The sequence below is a fragment of the Lathamus discolor genome, chromosome 1 (genome assembly GCF_037157495.1).
Source record: "Lathamus discolor isolate bLatDis1 chromosome 1, bLatDis1.hap1, whole genome shotgun sequence".
Classification (NCBI taxonomy): Eukaryota; Metazoa; Chordata; class Aves; order Psittaciformes; family Psittacidae; genus Lathamus; species Lathamus discolor.
In genome coordinates this window covers 47644578-47661470 of record NC_088884.1, presented here as the reverse complement: position 1 = coordinate 47661470, position 16893 = coordinate 47644578, and positions in this window count along the sequence as shown.

Below are 16893 nucleotides of genomic sequence, written 5' to 3'. Positions count from 1 at the left end.
TCGACCAAGACCATGTCCTGATAGTTATGGAATATCTTCAAGGAGGGAGACTCCACAACCGCTCTGAGCAGGCTGTGCCAGTGCTCAGTCACCTTCACTATAAAAAGGTCTTTCCTGATGTTTCAGTGGAACCTCCTGTTTTCCAGTTTGTGTCCATTGTCTCTGGTCCTGCCACTGGGCACCATTGAAAAGAGCCTAACCCCACCCTCTTTGCATTCTCACTTCAGGTATTTGTATACATCGATAAGATTCCCTCTGATCTTTTCTTTCTCCAGTCTGAACAGTCCTGTCTTTCTAGACCTTTCCTCATAGGAGGGGTGCTCCAGTCCCTACATCTTTGTAGCCCTTTGATGGACTCTCTTCAGTAGGTTTTTGTCTCTCTTGTACTGGATAAAGTACTCAAGGCATGGTCTCACCAGTGCTTAGTGGAGGGGAAGAATCCCCTCCCTTGACCTTCTGTCAACGATTTCCTTAAGCAGTTCAGGACACCATTAGCCTTTTTTGTGGCACCACGTTGACCATGAGTCACTAATGTGCCCTTGCCACTTCAGAGAGTCACCTCAACCTGTTAATTTCCCAGAGACAGTCTGTTTTTACTGTGATGGTGATTTGTGGGCAGTTTCTTGCTTACATGGGTGCGACCCCTCCAGAACTCTATTTTGTTGATTTTGCATTCCCTTTCATTCACATAATTCCAGACCCTTTGCTTGTCAATCTTGTCCATCACTTCCTCACAGGGCTGCTAGTAACTGTCTCCCTCCCCCATCATTCCTAGTTTAAAGCTCTCCTTACTAAAACTTTAAGCTGTCTCCAACTACTTTATCATAATATACTGTGTTGTATGAAAAGATAGAAAATAGTCATCAAAAATAGAGGTAGACCCACAAGTTACTGCAGTTTGTTACTGAGACTACTGGTGAGCTCTAGACATACTAGTACAGAGGCTCCAAGAAAACGGCTGTAAATCAAGAACGTTTTCATAAAGACTTCTATTGTTTATACGACTGTTGATTCAGCTTCCAGCATATCATGTGTAATCAAATCTGGTTTTACAATTATGTAAAAGGATACAAAACTTTAATCAGAAAAAACATCTATCATTTACATAGATTCAGGATCTATAAAATCTTATATGCACAATATTTCCTTATCTCTCTATAGATATATCTTTCTTTGAAGATTTTTGTTTGCCTTGTCTTTCCTTAAAGCTCTGATTTCTTTCCAGAGGCTAACCAAGTAATGCAGAACAGTCCATATAAGCTCCAAATATTTACATAACACTTGAAAATATCTGAAATATTCTTTATAGAACTTAATTTAAAAATCAAATTGAAAGTAGGGAATAGACAAGACAATTTGTGCTTATTAAAACTAAATAGCCTTTGAAGAATTGTCACAAATAATTAAGAAAGTAAGGGAAATGTCATCTAATTGAAGATAAAGGTGATTTACAGATCAGTGTATTTGTTCTTTAGCACAACATCACAGCTTACTAAAAATTGGAGTTTTCAATGTCTCAGCTCCTTAATACAATTATCTAAAAGACAAGGTGATTGAATTGAACTTTGCCAGTTCAATTGCCTATAACACTGTGTAAAAATACTTAATCAAATAAAAAAATTACTTTTAGACCAAAAAAAACCCCACCCAGTGACATAAATTTAAATTCAGTTGCTTGTTCAAAGCTTCACTTCTCACTCAAAGGAGAAAAAGTCAGAAAAAGAGAGAAAATAAGACTTCTACATTTTTCTAAACAAATACTAGTATTTTCCCTACCAAACAACAAATTACCTTTGTTTCCTGGACATTTCAAATAAAAGAATCACTCTTTTTTCTTTTTCTTTTTATTTTTTTTTTTTTGTCTTGTCGATTTTGGGTAACCTACTATTCTCCAAAATTTTATTTGACATCCAAAACAGAAATATAAGAAATCTGCACAACATGGTTAAACCTATTATTCTAGAATCATAGACTGGTTTGATTTGGAAGGAACCTTCAAATGGCATCTAGTCCAACCCCCTGCAATGAGCAGGGACATCATCAACTAGATCAGTTTGCCCAGAACCACATCCAGCCTGGTCTTGCCACATCCAGCCTGGCCTTGGAATTCTTGAAATATGCCTGATTAAAAATTCATTATTTTTTTCAAAAAATAATCCTTACAGTAATAATTTCTATAAACCACTTTCTTCTCCAATATACATAAGGAACTTTCACCATTTTAAATAAATGTATATGTGATGAAGATACATTTTAAAAATATATTTGGATAATTCTTGTATTTAATAAGAGATGTTATATCAAGAGGTTTATAATTACTGTTTTTATATTATTTTATTCCTGACTATATAATGAACAGCATGGGTTACAGTTCATGGCATAATGCATACCCTTCAGATAAGCATTACACAAAATTTCTACATTAATTCAGACAAAATTCTCCACATTAATCACAATTTAGTACATTTATTAACTGTCTAAGTAATCTGGTCTGAGGCTGAGGGTTACTTTATGATAAGCTTAAGACAAACATTCAAAATATAAACCTATTCTTGGAAATGTAATTTTTTCACATAAAATGTTTGTTTGTAGTCTGTGTAAGTGTTCTTACATAACAGAAAGTATTGTAAAAGTGTGTAGTGTCAAAACCATGTATAGTTGCCAGATTGGATGAAAGCCATTCAGCCCACACTGACAACATACTTGGATAGAAGAACCTGTTATTATAGTAACAGATGATGTTTATGCAATTACCAGATGTGCCAAGGATTTGTTCTAAAATTAAGCCTGCAATATGAAATCTTTCCTCGATACATTCAGATTCAATCTTATTTCAGAGTATCTTGAAGTATAAATGCAAGGCTACATACCTCAAAACACAAACCCAAAAATGATAGTGTAGGCTTAATGAAATGAACTGTAGCATTATGATTCATTTTAGAATTACTCAGAATGCAAGGTCTTGCACCTGGGTCAGGACAATCACAAGTATAATTACAGGCTGGGCAGAGAGCGAATTCAGAGCAGCCCTGAGGAGAAGGTCTTGGGGGCCTTGTTTGATGAGAAGCTCAACATGAGCTGGCAGTGTGTGCTTGCAGCCCAGAAACCCAGCCGTAACCTGTGTGGCCAGCAGGGCAAGGGAGATGATTGTCCCCCTCTACTCTGCTCTCATGAGACCTTACCTGGAGTTTTGTGTTCAGCTCTGTGGCCCCCAACACAAGATGTGTATCGACCTGCTTGTGTGAGTCCAGAAGAGGACCACAAAGATTATCAGATGGCTGGAACACCTCTCCTATGAAGACAGGCTGAGAGAGTTGGGCTTGTTCAGCCTGGAGAAGAAAAGGCTCTGGGGAGACCTTATAACATTCTTCCAATACCTAAAGGAGGCCTTTTCTTTTTTCTCTTTTCTTTTCTTTTTTTTCTTTTTTTTCTTTTTTTTCTTTTCTTTTCTTTTCTTTTCTTTTCTTTTCTTTTCTTTTCTTTTCTTTTCTTTTCTTTTCTTTTTTCTTTTCTTTTCTTTTCTTTTCTTTTCTTTTCTTTTCTTTTCTTTTCTTTTCTTTTCTTTCTTTTCTTTTCTTTTCTTTTCTTTTCTTTTCTTTTCTTTTCTTTTCTTTTCTTTTCTTTTCTCTTTTCTTTTCTTTTCTTTTCTTTTTTTTTCTTTTCTTTTCTTTTCTTTTTTTTCTCTTCTCTTCTCTTCTTTTCTTCTTTTCTCTTCTTTTCTTTTCTTTTCTTTTCTTTTCTTTTCTTTCTTTTCTTTTCTTTTCTTTCTTTTCTTTTCTTTTCTTTTCTTTTCTTTTCTTTTCTTTTCTTTTCTTTTCTTTTCTTTTCTTTTCTTTTCTTTTCTTTTCTTTTCTTTTCTTTTCTTTTCTTTTCTTTTCTTTTCTTTTCTTTTCTTTTCTTTCCTTTCCTTTCCTTTCCTTTCCTTTCCTTTCCTTTCCTTTCCTTTCCTTTCCTTTCCTTTCCTTTCCTTTCCTTTCCTTTCCTTTCCTTTCCTTTCCTTTCCTTTCCTTTCCTTTCCTTTCCTTTCCTTTCCTTTCCTTTCCTTTCCTTTCCTTTTCCTTTTCCTTTTCCTTTTCTTTTCCTTTTCTTTTCTTTTCTCTTTCCTTTCCTTTCCTTTCCTTTCCTTTCCTTTCCTTTCCTTTCCTTTCCTTTCCTTTCCTTTCCTTTCCTTTCCTTTCCTTTCCTTTCCTTTCCTTTCCTTTCCTTTCCTTTCCTTCCCTTCCCTTCCCTTCCCTTCCCTTCCCTTCCCTTCCCTTCCCTTCCCTTCCCTTCCCTTTCTTTTTTCTTTTTCTTTTCTTTTCCTTTTTTCTTTTCTGTATATTCTGTAGTCATATATATGTGTGTAAATCATTAAAATAAGCAAGTGCTTGTCAATGAACAAGCTAATTCAAAGCCACAAGGCCTCTGATTGATAAGTTACAAGTAGTACCATTTATATGCTACCTGCAAAATTAGCTATCTTTCACAGAATCACAGAATCACAGAATCCCAAGGGTTGGAAGGGACCTAAAAAGATCATCTAGTCCAACCCCCCTGCAAGAGCAGGGTAACCTACAGTACATCACACAGGAACTTGTCCAGGCGGGCCTTGAATATCTCCAGTGTAGGAGACTCCACAACCCCCCTGGGCAGCCTGTTCCAGTGCTCTGTCACTCTTACAGTAAAGAAGTTCTTCCTGATGTTAACGTGGAACTTCCTATGCTCCAGTTTACACCCATTGCCCCTTGTCCTATCACTGGATATCACTGAAAAAAGCCTAGCTCCATCATCCTGACACCTACCCTTCACATATTTGTAAACATTGATGAGGTCACCCCTCAGTCTCCTCTTCTCCAAGCTAAAGAGACCCAGCTCCCTCAGCCTCTCCTCATAAGGGAGATGTTCCACTCCCTTAATCATCTTTGTGGCTCTGCGCTGGACTCCTTCAAGCAATTCCCTGTCCTTCTTGAACAGAGGGGCCCAGAACTGGACGCAATATTCCAGATGCGGCCTCACCAAGGCTGAGTAGAGGGGGAGGAGAACCTCTCTTGACCTACTAACCACTCCCTTTCTAATGCACCCTAAGATGCCATTTGCCTTCTTGGCCACAAGAGCACATTGCTGGCTCATGGTCATCCTCCTATCCACCAGGACCCCCAGGTCCCTTTCCCCTTCACTACTTTCCAGCAGGTCAACCCCCAACCTGTACTGGTACATGGGGTTGTTCTTCCCCAGATGCAAGACTCTACACTTGCCCTTGTTAAATTTCATCAAGTTTCTCCCCGCCCAACTCTCCAGCCTGTCCAGGTCTCGCTGAATGGCAGCACAGTCCTCTGGTGTGTCAGCCACTCCTCCCAGTTTTGTGTCATCAGCAAACTTGCTGAGGGTGCACTCAGTTCCCTCATCCAGGTCATTGATGAAAATATTAAACAGCACCGGTCCCAGCACCGACCCCTGAGGAACTCCACTAGTCACAGACCTCCAGCTAGATTCTGCGCCATTGACCACAACTCTCTGCCTTCTTCCTTTCAACCAGTTCTCGATCCACCTCACTACTTGATCGTCAAGCCCACACTTCCTCAGCTTATCTATGAGGATGCTGTGGGAGACAGTATCAAATGCCTTACTGAAATCAAGAAAAACCACATCTACCGCTCTACCATCATCCCTCCACCTAGTCACTTCCTCATAGAAGGCTATAAGGTTGGTCATACATGACTTCCCCCTCATAAAACCATGTTGGCTGTTCTTAATGACCCCCTCATCCTTGATATGCCTAGTGATGGAGTCAAGAATAAGTTGTTCCATCATCTTTCCAGGGATGGAGGTAAGGCTGACCGGTCTATAATTACCCGGGTCCTCCTTCTTGCCCTTCTTATAGATTGGTGTGACCTTTGCCATCCGCCAATCCTCAGGCACCTCGCCCATTTCCCACGACTTACCAAAAATGATGGAAAGTGGCCTAGCAATGACCTCCGCCAGCTCCCTCAGCACCCGTGGGTGCATTCCATCCGGACCCATCGATTTACAGATGTCCAGTTTGCATAGCTGATCCCTAACCCAATCCTCATCTACCAAAGCAAACTCCTCCTTTGTCCTGACTCCTTCTGGGGCTATAGAAATCCGGGGCCCTCGGGGAGAGTCTGCAGGAGTAAAGACAGAGGCAAAGAAGGCATTCAGCACCTCTGCCTTCTTTATATCCTCTGTCTCCAGGGTACCCACTTCGTTCAGCAGTGGGCCTATATTGCCTCTTGTTTTAGTTTTATTTGCTATGTATTTGAAGAAGCCCTTTCTATTGTCTTTAACCCGACTAGCAAGATTGAGTTCCAAGGAGGCCTTAGCTGTCCTAATTGCCTCCCTACATCCTCTAACAACTGTCCTATATTCCTCCCAAGCGGCCAGCCCCTCCTTACATAATCCATAGATTCTCCTTTTCCACTTGAGTTTGCCCAGCAGCTCCTTGTTTAACCACGCCGGTCTCCTAGATCCCTTACTTGACTTCCTACTCATTGGGACGCTCCGATCCTGAGCTTGGAAGAAGCGGTCCTTGAATGCTAACCAACTATCTTGAGCCCCTTTACCGCCTAGTACACTTTCCCATGAGACTTCCCTTAGCAGTTGACTGAAGAGGCCAAAGTTGGCCCTTCGGAAATCCAGAACTGTGGCTTTGCTAGGTATTCTATTCCTCCCACACAGGATCCTAAACTCCACCATCTCATGGTCACTGCAGCCAAGGCTGCCATTGACCGTCACCACTTTGACCAAACCCTCCTTGTTGGCGAGTACTAAATCTAGCAGCGCTGCTCCCCTAGTTGGTACGTCCACCATTTGCATTAAGAAATTATCATCAATGCACTCGAGGAACCTCCTAGACTGTGAATGACTGGCTGTGTGAGTCTTCCAGCAAATATCGGGGTAATTAAAGTCCCCCACGACGACTAAGGCATGTAGTCGCGAGGCTACTTCCAGTTGCCTGTAGAAAGCCTCATCAACTCCTTCGTCCTGATCAGGAGGTCTGTAATAGACCCCCACAACTGTATCACCCGTGCCAGTCAGCCCCTTGATTCGTACCCACAGACATTCCACTTGCTCCTCATCCGACCCCGGACAGAACTCAATACATTCTAGTTGCTCTCTCACGTAAAGAGCAACTCCACCACCTCGCTTCGCTGACCTATCTTTCCTAAAAAGGACATAGCCATCCATGACCACATTCCAGTCATGTGAACTGTCCCACCATGTCTCTGTAATCGCCACTAGATCATAACCTTTAGCCCGCACACAGACTTCTAACTCCTCCTGTTTATTCCCCATGTTGCGTGCATTGGTGTACAGGCATTTCAGGGAGCCAGTCCTAGTACTCTTTTTCCCCTGCGGGACAGGGTCTAAAGAGCTATCCTTTCCCACAAGTTAAACAAGAGATTGATAGTCCTCCTTAGCCCGCCATCCTTCAATCCCTAGCATGTTCCTCTTGGGCTTGTCCCCAACAGGCCCAGTTAAATCCCCTCCCCCCTTCCTAACTAGTTTAAAGCCCTGTCAATAAGCCCTGCTAACTCCTGCCCCAAAACCCTTTTTTTTCTCTGGGACTGGTGTATCCCGCCTGTCACCAGCAAACCAGGTGTCCCATACAGCAGCCCGTGACTGAAAAACCCAAACCCCTGCCTTTGGCACCAGTCACGTAGCCATACATTAACCTGCAGAGTCTTCTTATATATCCCTTCACCCTCGCTTGCAACAGGTATGGAGGCAAACACCACTTGCGCTCCAGACCCTTTAACCAGCCGTCCCAGGGCCCTGTAGTCTCTCTTCATCGCCCTTACGTTCCTCGTAATAATTTCGTCACTGCCAACCTGAAAAACCAGCAGTGGGTAGTAGTCAGACGGCTGCACCAGTTCAGAGAGCTTCTTTTTAACATCTCTAATCCGAGCCCCAGGCAGGCAGCAGACCTCCCTGTGGGGTGGATCCGGTCAACAAATGGGCCCTTCTGTTCCCCTCAGAAGGGAGTCACCCACCACAATTACTCTTCTTTTCTTCTTGGTTGGGGAAGTTCTGAGGTATGTGGGTGAGTGACTAGCCCTGGGTGACTCACTAGATAGATTTGCCTCACCATCTCCATTCACCTGGCCCTGAATTTCCAAGACCTCGTACCTGTTATTCAAGGGCAACTGGGAGGGAGGAAGGGATTGTGAGGGTTTTCGCTTACCTCTCCGAGGAGGAACCTCCCTCCATCCATCCTTGTCCATTAAGCTCTCTCCTTCTGTCTGATGGTAGGAGGGAAGGGGATCCATATCTTGTTGAACCACTTCCCTCTGCCCTTGCCTTAGGGTGTGGTTCCACCAATCTATTTCACTTTCACACTCTCTAATGGCTCTCAACCTTTCTACCTCCTCCCTCAGTTCAGCCACCTGCCTGAGCAGGTCATTTATTTGCTATCTTTGATTAAATATCGAAAGCCAAAATTTCAAGGAATGAAAAAGTAAAGTGAAAAGTAATCTATTGAAGTCATGACCTTTAATCTCCTTTTGTTCTAAGGCCAAAAAATTGTGAAGTCTTCAGGAACATTTTGGAAATAAGTCTATTGGCATGGTCAATGGGAAGAGTAACACAGAGACAGAAAAGCATCACTTTCAGAGTCTATAATACTGACTGAGGGTGTGCAACACCCACATGTAAACTTTTCCTTTGTTTTATTGAGTGATAAATGTCGTGACAGGTGGCCCAGAATGTATACCATGTCTCTTACTTCTTTCCAGTAGGTTGAATTTCTGTTGAAATCCCCAGCAGATCATCCTTGTCAAAATGAATCAGACCCTCTAGGTTACTTCTGGTACATTAAAACAATTGACTGCTGTCGTGGTTTAAACCCAACCACAAAGCTTGTTCACTCACTTCCCCCCCCTTTTTTTTAATCTTTCTTTCCTTCCCCCCACCCCGACCCTCCCCGCTCCCAGAGGGATGGGGGAGGAGGATCGAGAGAATGTAACTCCCATGAGTTGAGATAAGAACAGCCCAGTAACTAAGGTATAACACAAATCACTGCTGCTACCACCAATGATAATAATGATAAGAGAAAATAACAAGGGAAGAGAATACAATACCACCGCCGAATGAGTTCCACCCCCCCCGAAGAGAGACCGTGCCCTTCCGGGTAACTCCCAGTTACCTCCCTGGGCATGACATACTGTGGTACAGAATACCCCTTTGGCTAGTTTGGGTCAGGTGTCCTGTCTCTTCTTCCTCCCAGCCTCCCCTCGTCCCTGGCAGAGTATGAGACTCATAAAGTCCTTAGCCAGAATAAATATTACTTAACAACAATTAAAAACAATCGGTGTTATCAGCTCTATTCCCAGGCTGGAAGTCAAAACACAGAGCTTGCACCAGCTACTAAGAAGGAGAAAAACGGCTACTGGTAAACCCAGGAAAACTGCATGGTTCTTTCTTAAGACCGAAATACGGAATTCATCACAACTGCCGAAGATGACCAATTATTTCACAGATACAATAAAAATTTGAAAAATAGCCTCTTTAAATTAATTCCCACTGAAGGTAAAACTTTTCAAACTGTACTCTTTTCTCAAGGTAGCTGCCTTGGGGTACGTCTGTTTAATACATGATTTTATCCAGTCTTGTTAACTTAAAGCACCAAGAGATTTCTGGATTGCTTTTCTGAAAAGAAAGTGGAATGATTATTCATTACACCATACACAAACACATTAAAAAAAAAAAGGTAGATATTTTCCCCCTCTTTTTTTTTTTAAGGATCTCCTTCAGTCTCCTCATATCAATAATCTTATTTATTTAATTTAGAGTCAGAGCAAAAGTATTTCTCACCTTCAAATTTAAACACTTCTATTTCTAGTTTTCAGTCCTCCACTGACACAGGATGGTATATTTATTTCACAGCAGATCCTGCAGATACTCAAATTTTGTGCTTGTGGCTATTTAGTACAGAACCTGATGAGGTGTCTGTTTTGCTTTGGCTCTATTTAACCCATTACTCTTACACGCAAATTAACTGATAATATATGAAAACATATATGACCACAGCAGTACAGCTCCCGGGTTAAAAATAGTTTAGTATTATTTACAAGCTTAGTGTGTTAGAAATTTAATTTTGCATGTATCACTGCCTCTAACAGATGTATCAGGAAGATTAATCTCTTAATAAACAGGAAGAGAATAGATATTGATTTTATTAATCATTTGGATAATTAAATGTGTATTAACAGATATTTCAAGGGGAAAATACAGCTTGAATACTCTGCAGCTATTTTGAGAAAATTACAGCTCCCAGATAAGGGTTTCCACCTAGGCAGACATAGGTTATGTTTTTTACGATTACATTTAGGTGACTGTGAAAGACCCCTCTTGCGATCATGAACTGAAACATGGTCTGATACTGGGGTTTTCTCCAGTCAGACTCTTGACAGTGACTAACATCTTTCTATAGCTCAACTGCACTATCTGAGTAAACGTAAGGTATTGGATTTAAAAAAACCCAAACACAAGCAAACAAAAAACAAACAACCCCCCCCCCCACCACCAAATCAGTGTAAAAATGACAATAAAAAGGTTTTGTTTTGTAAAGAAAACATAAATATTATTGTCAATGCAAGTCTTTGATAATTCAAGTCACAATAGTTAATGGGAGCTTTAAAAATTAACAACTTGGCCTCAAAAATGTCATCAGCACAAAGAGAAGTATCATTGCCCCCATTCCACAAATTATCAAGGGACAGAGAAATTAAGAAATTGTCCATTACATCCATTATAGTCATGTAGCCAAACTGAGAAATGAGTGGAAAACCTTACCTATAAAATCATTGTCTACAATACATTTAAGGCTTTTGACATTCTTTCCCATGATATCCTCATAGAGAAGCTGATGAAACATGGGCTGTATGAACAGGTAGCAGAGCGGATTGAAAACTGGTTGAATGGCTGGGTCCAGAGGGTGGTGGGCCACACATGTAGCTGGTAGCAAGTAACTAGCTATGTGTGTAGATAGTAACTGACTATCCTGCCATTAACTGAACACCAGGAATCCTATCCTGTTCAATTTTCTTCATTAATGATCTGGATGAAGGAGACTCAGCAGCTGCAAGCAACACCACACTGGGAGCAGTGACTCCAGAGGGTCATGCTGACACCCAGAGAGATGTGATTCTGTGTTTTCAGTAATTTTTACTAAGTGTTATGCTGCAGAATTACTTGTTTTGCAGAAAAATAAGGACTTTATGTTTGGGTTCTCCCTTTGTAAAAAAGCACAACACCGTCACAAAATTAATATCATTTTGGTTTAATACTGCATGCCACTAAATCACAGATTCATTAGTGTCTTACTATAAAAAATCAACAACCATCATACCTCTTCGGTCTTCATAACATTATTGTTCAAGTACATGGTAAAGCAAAAAAGAAAAAAAAAAGGAAAAGTCTTGGGCTATAAGGCAAAAAATTATTTTGCCTTCAGATGATACATAATTTATGCTGTGTCACCTTTTAAAGTATGAATGGTCTACCAAAGGAGTGTGGTGTGATTCAGAAAAGCTGATTCCAAGCTGTTTGAGATTCATATGTATTTTGTGCTACACATGGCAAAAGACTTCTACACTTCAGCATGGTTATCTTTTATGTTATTTATACTGAAAACAAATGTCCAAAAGCAAATGTCCTCCTCTCTGATAATAAGGTGGGATCTGAACTACTCTGTGTTTACAGAGTAAAAAAAATGGGTTCCTTTTTATCTTCTAGCCGTGGCTATTATACAAACAGAGAATACTTTGGGGGACCTGTGGAAAGCAAAACAAAACTAAACATAACCTAAAACATCAATGTATGCCATCTTTTCTTGTACTGAGAAATTGAACTACTCAGTTGCCAGTACATTCAGAAACTACTTTACAAGACTGTAACTTGAAATAGTGTTTACTGACAGGGTTTTTCCATAACCTTTTGACATTTCACTTTTTATAGAAGCTGCAGCATAAATTTTTGCTTACCATTTGCTTTTATTTCCAATGCATTATTTATGCCAGAATACTGTAATCTTGTCTCTGTAGCTTCATAAGTAAATAAATCACTATCTGTTCTCTGAAAACAAAATTAATGTCTCTGAATATTTAAAATTCTTGCATGATATGATATATTTGTTCTTTAACTGGTTTTGGCCACTATGAATGACTGTTGATAATTTCGTTATTAAAATAAAGACAATATTTTAGAGATTAAGAAATGATATGTCGGAAATTAATCACAGAAGGGTCTGCAAGAAAATGCACTAGCCTAAAGTGGAATATTCACAAAGGATTTGTTTATGCATGTATTTGTATTTCTTCATGCCTTAACAGTAATTTCAATGGAAAGCTTCCAAAGGATTAATTGCTTGGTTTTGCACAAGTTCTTTATTTATCATCATTAACAGGCTTGTTTAAAAGACTTTTTTTCATGGTGTAATATATCATTTACTGAAATTCTCTTTCTGGAAAGCTGGCAAAAGAACTATATTAGATGTTATGCTGTCTAATTACATGTCTTGATTTTAGCAATCCTTTCCAATTTGTTGGTCTCAAGACACAGAACGATAGAGGAGTAGAATATTGGAGATCAAATCTTACAACTCTCCCCACCAGGGCTATATCTAGGATAGAATAAAACTGCTGGGAGAAGGTATTTAGTATAAAACTTGTGCTGAAAATAATTAAGTCATTGGAGAGATTTTTTTTAGAATGTCCAGAGAGAGTAGAAAATCATTAAATAAAAGAACATGCCACAGAATGCTTGCTTTGAATAATAATATTACAATGTCATAAATTCTGATCTATTCAAATTTGTAATTTAACTAATCAAAAGTAGATTATTATATTTAGATTATTTCACAGACTATATGTCTTACCAATTCTTATAACAAGAGTTCAGTGTAGGTAGTAGCAATAATACATTAACATTAAGATAATTTGAACCATTTTCTAGTGTGGAGATATTAACAGACTGAGTAATAAAAAAAATAAAATTCAGTTGAAACAGCAGTTTCACTATTGCCGCTATAGGTTTTCTAAATCTGAATAACTTCAAGATGTTTATTTTGGAATGGAAATACCCATTTCCAAGCCTGGCACCACATACCTGAAGGTGATGGCATGTGTTCATTATTATATTGGAGCTGGGAGCAAAGAAATTCACTGCTGTCTCCCCAGGTCACTTAATGATAAGAAGTCCTGAATCTCTTCACAGGGGACTACTGTTCTCATTACACACATTTTGTCACCATCCTCTCATAAGTTTTGAACATTGGTCCGTCAACCCTTCTTCCACTTCATTAATTCAGGTCACCATGCACCTCCCACCATAGGGAACCCTTAACATTTATTCCTTGCCTTTGTTTCCAAAGCTGTAACCTCTAACTAGCCCAGAGAAGGACCATCTGCTCTATATCATTCTAACTTGGTTTCTTTAAGATCCTGAGAAAGATGTAAAATAATCCAGCCAGATTATTTTGAGCAAATATCCCATGCTGAATGTCTCCCAAACAGAACTTCTAGATTTGTGGAGCATGTGTTTGGTTTGGGGTTTTGTGTATCTGGTGGGTTTCGTTTGTTTGTTTGAGTTGGTTTATAGCAGAATTCTAGCGTAGTGTTTCCTTTGTCATTTTACCTCCTAAAATTTGTTGTCTTATTTTATGCCTGTTTCAAGAACCAAATTAGATTCCAGCTATGTTTTAAAGATTTATTTTGTGTATAATTTTAGCAGACCAGACCTCCTTTTTGCTGTTATTTATATTTTTCTAGATTAAATATGTTTTCTGCAAGATACCAATTTAATGACCTTAATATCTTTATATAAGACTAGTCTGAAAATATTTTACACTCTAAAAGTAATTTTATTAATTTTACTAATTATTCACATTGTTCCAATTTGATGGTAAACATTGCTGCAAGGTGGGCGAGGGGAGAGTGAGAAAGAGCTACTGCAGTGCTACTGCAGTAACTTACATATATATACATATATATATTGCTGGACAGCTCATGGATTTGAAATTCTGTAATATTCTGAACCCTGTCCTGCACACAGGACAGGCCTAGGACCCCCTTATTATCTTTTTTTGCTGTCTGACTAAATCAACCGGGAAGCAGTCAGTTTTTAGGCATAAGATTTTCTTAATTTGCAACATTACCCTCACACTAACATGGCTAATATGACATTATAAGTTTAATAGTCAATGGCCTCAGAATCGCATTTTCAGTTTTACATTCGTTTTGGTTTGTTTTGTTTTTCCAGCAAACTTCCACCACTGTGTTTCAATAAATGTATGTTTGATCATGGTTTTTATATTTATTTTCATATGTTCCACTTAAATGGGACTTTATGAACACTGCTTTTAATTCGTTTTATGTGAAATTTGGGAACATATGTTTTAGTCTTCATTATAACCAGCAATCTGTATTGCTGTTCCATTCTGTTTAGAGGGAGGCCATCTATCCCACATTTGTTTTGTATTCATCATGAATCTAAATTCTTAATTCATACAGCATTTGAACTATTCTTTGATAATAGGTCCCACCCTGTCAATCTCTGATGCCCCATATGTCCTGCAAGTATTTCTGATAATGCTACTATAGATAACCTGTTCTATAGGGTGTAATCTAAATTTTTTTCCCCACGGAATTTGTCTTATTTCTTCTAAGATATGTTTATGATAGCTAGAAGTCTGACAGCAGGAAAGCATTAAGTCACTTCCTACTCTTCAGATTTTTTTTAATTAAGACACCCTGTCACATTAAAATATTAATATTTAAAAACTTATAAACAGCCTTAAACATTAAAATGTCTATCTCACTAGACTTTTATATTGATAACTTTTTGTTTTAGGCTTCTGTCTTGCACTTCAGACCCAAAATAATAATAGCAGTAAATATTGCATGTCAATTTTTTTTGGTTCTGGGTTGATAAATATTAAAGAATATTTATTATTAAGCTAGTTCTTGTCTATTTTTCACAGCTGATTCTATTCACTTGTTTCATAACTGATTCAGTTGTACAAACTTTTTTTTTTATCTAGAATGAAGCAACAGTTTTAAATGTGCTTTAATCTTCTGCTTGTGCTCATATTTTGGTTATCTCTTGCTGTTACAAAATGGTCGCTCTAAAGCTTGTGTATGAAAAGTTGGACTAGAAGGTTAGGCCTCTTGTTCAAAGCATGTTTCATTGATACATAATGTAATTGCTTATTTTGCTACTTGACAGGCATGTAAGAGATAACATCTTTCAATATCCCTCTTTCCCTTGCAATGATGTACACCACAGACCATATCCTTGTTATAACCTATGCCTGGCAGAGAATTTCCTCCTCTGACATCTTTGATATTTTCCTACAAATCATTTCAGGTATCTTCTGCAGTTTCAGCTTCTTTCACCCTCTCCATATTGATAAATCTCTGTGAAACCTGTTGACATTTAAGTGCTTGAGTTACAGATATACACACACCTTCAAGAAAGAAACACTTTTTTATTAGTCTGTAATTCACAATTAACTCAAGCTAAATTAATATAACACTCATTTAAGAGCACTTATGACATCAAAATATGTGATAAACTGATATATTTATAAAAGGCATGAAAAGGGAAGGAAAACCACTCAATTTATTTACACTTGATATAAATCTTTAAGGTCTCTTACACATTTGAATCCAATTAATTTTTGATAAATGCTTTTCTGACACACGCATTGTCATGGATCCTGTACTTTTCTCCTATAGGAGGAAGTCCATTTTCATAGCCTACATTCTTTTGGATTCCACTAAAAGGAACATAGTGATATAATAGTACACATTGTTGCAAACCTAGGGCATTTATTTTCTCCTCCAAATGTATTTGTTTCTAAATCTTTTGGAGAGCTGTATCAAGACCCAGTTAAGTAATTTCATGATTTAGGTATAAAAAAAAAAAATAAATGTTTCTGTTTCAGAAGAGATGTCAGCTTCTGATCTTGACTTAAGTTTAACAATTCTTTGACTCAACAGGTGGTTCTTCATAAGCAAATCATGCTGTAGCTTTCAATATAAAGTGTCTGTGTTCACTGTATTTTATATCCATCTGTACATTCAGTTCATTTGCAATAAGCTTTTAAATGGGTTTGATGCTTGTAGGCTATACTCATACAGAGCACATAGTAAAATCAGCACTTGGGCTTTTGGCTATCCTGAGCAACATATGTAATCTCTCTATTTAAGAAGCATTAAAGTAGAAAACTCACTAAGTTCCTGGGAAAAGATTAAATATAGGTGCTTTTAAAAGACATGAGTTATTGTCAGTGTTGTAGGTGATAGCTTTTCCTTTGCATTCCTTTCATGGTATGTCTGTTGTTTATTTATATCTGACTTTTACAAAATCAGATACACACAAACAGAATCTAAAAATGTAGTAACTTTACCCTTTGGATATGTTAGAATGTAAAAATACATACCCAACCAAAATTTAAGAAAACAGATCTGTGTTTAAGAAAGAGATTTAACGTACAGATTCTTCTAAACTTTTATATTCCGAATTAAAATTTTTTAAAAATGCTACTTAAAAAAAAAAAAACCAAACCAAACCAACAAAACCAACTCCTTTTGATTTTAAAGTTCCAAGTATCTAAAATGGACTTTAGGCATGGGTTTCCCTAGGCTTCTTAATATCTATCTTAGTTTCTGCTCAAAACGGGAACTTCTTATGTCAGTCAGCGCTGACTATTTAAACATCTTTTTTCTTGAACACACACAAACACACACACACATGCACACATACAGAGACACACAAGCACACATATAAAATATGACATCCTATTTTTATATTTTGAAATTTTTATTTTCTGGCAAGATAATGAGTACAGGCTCTATTGTAAAATTACTCAGTCATGAGTGACTGGGCAAAATA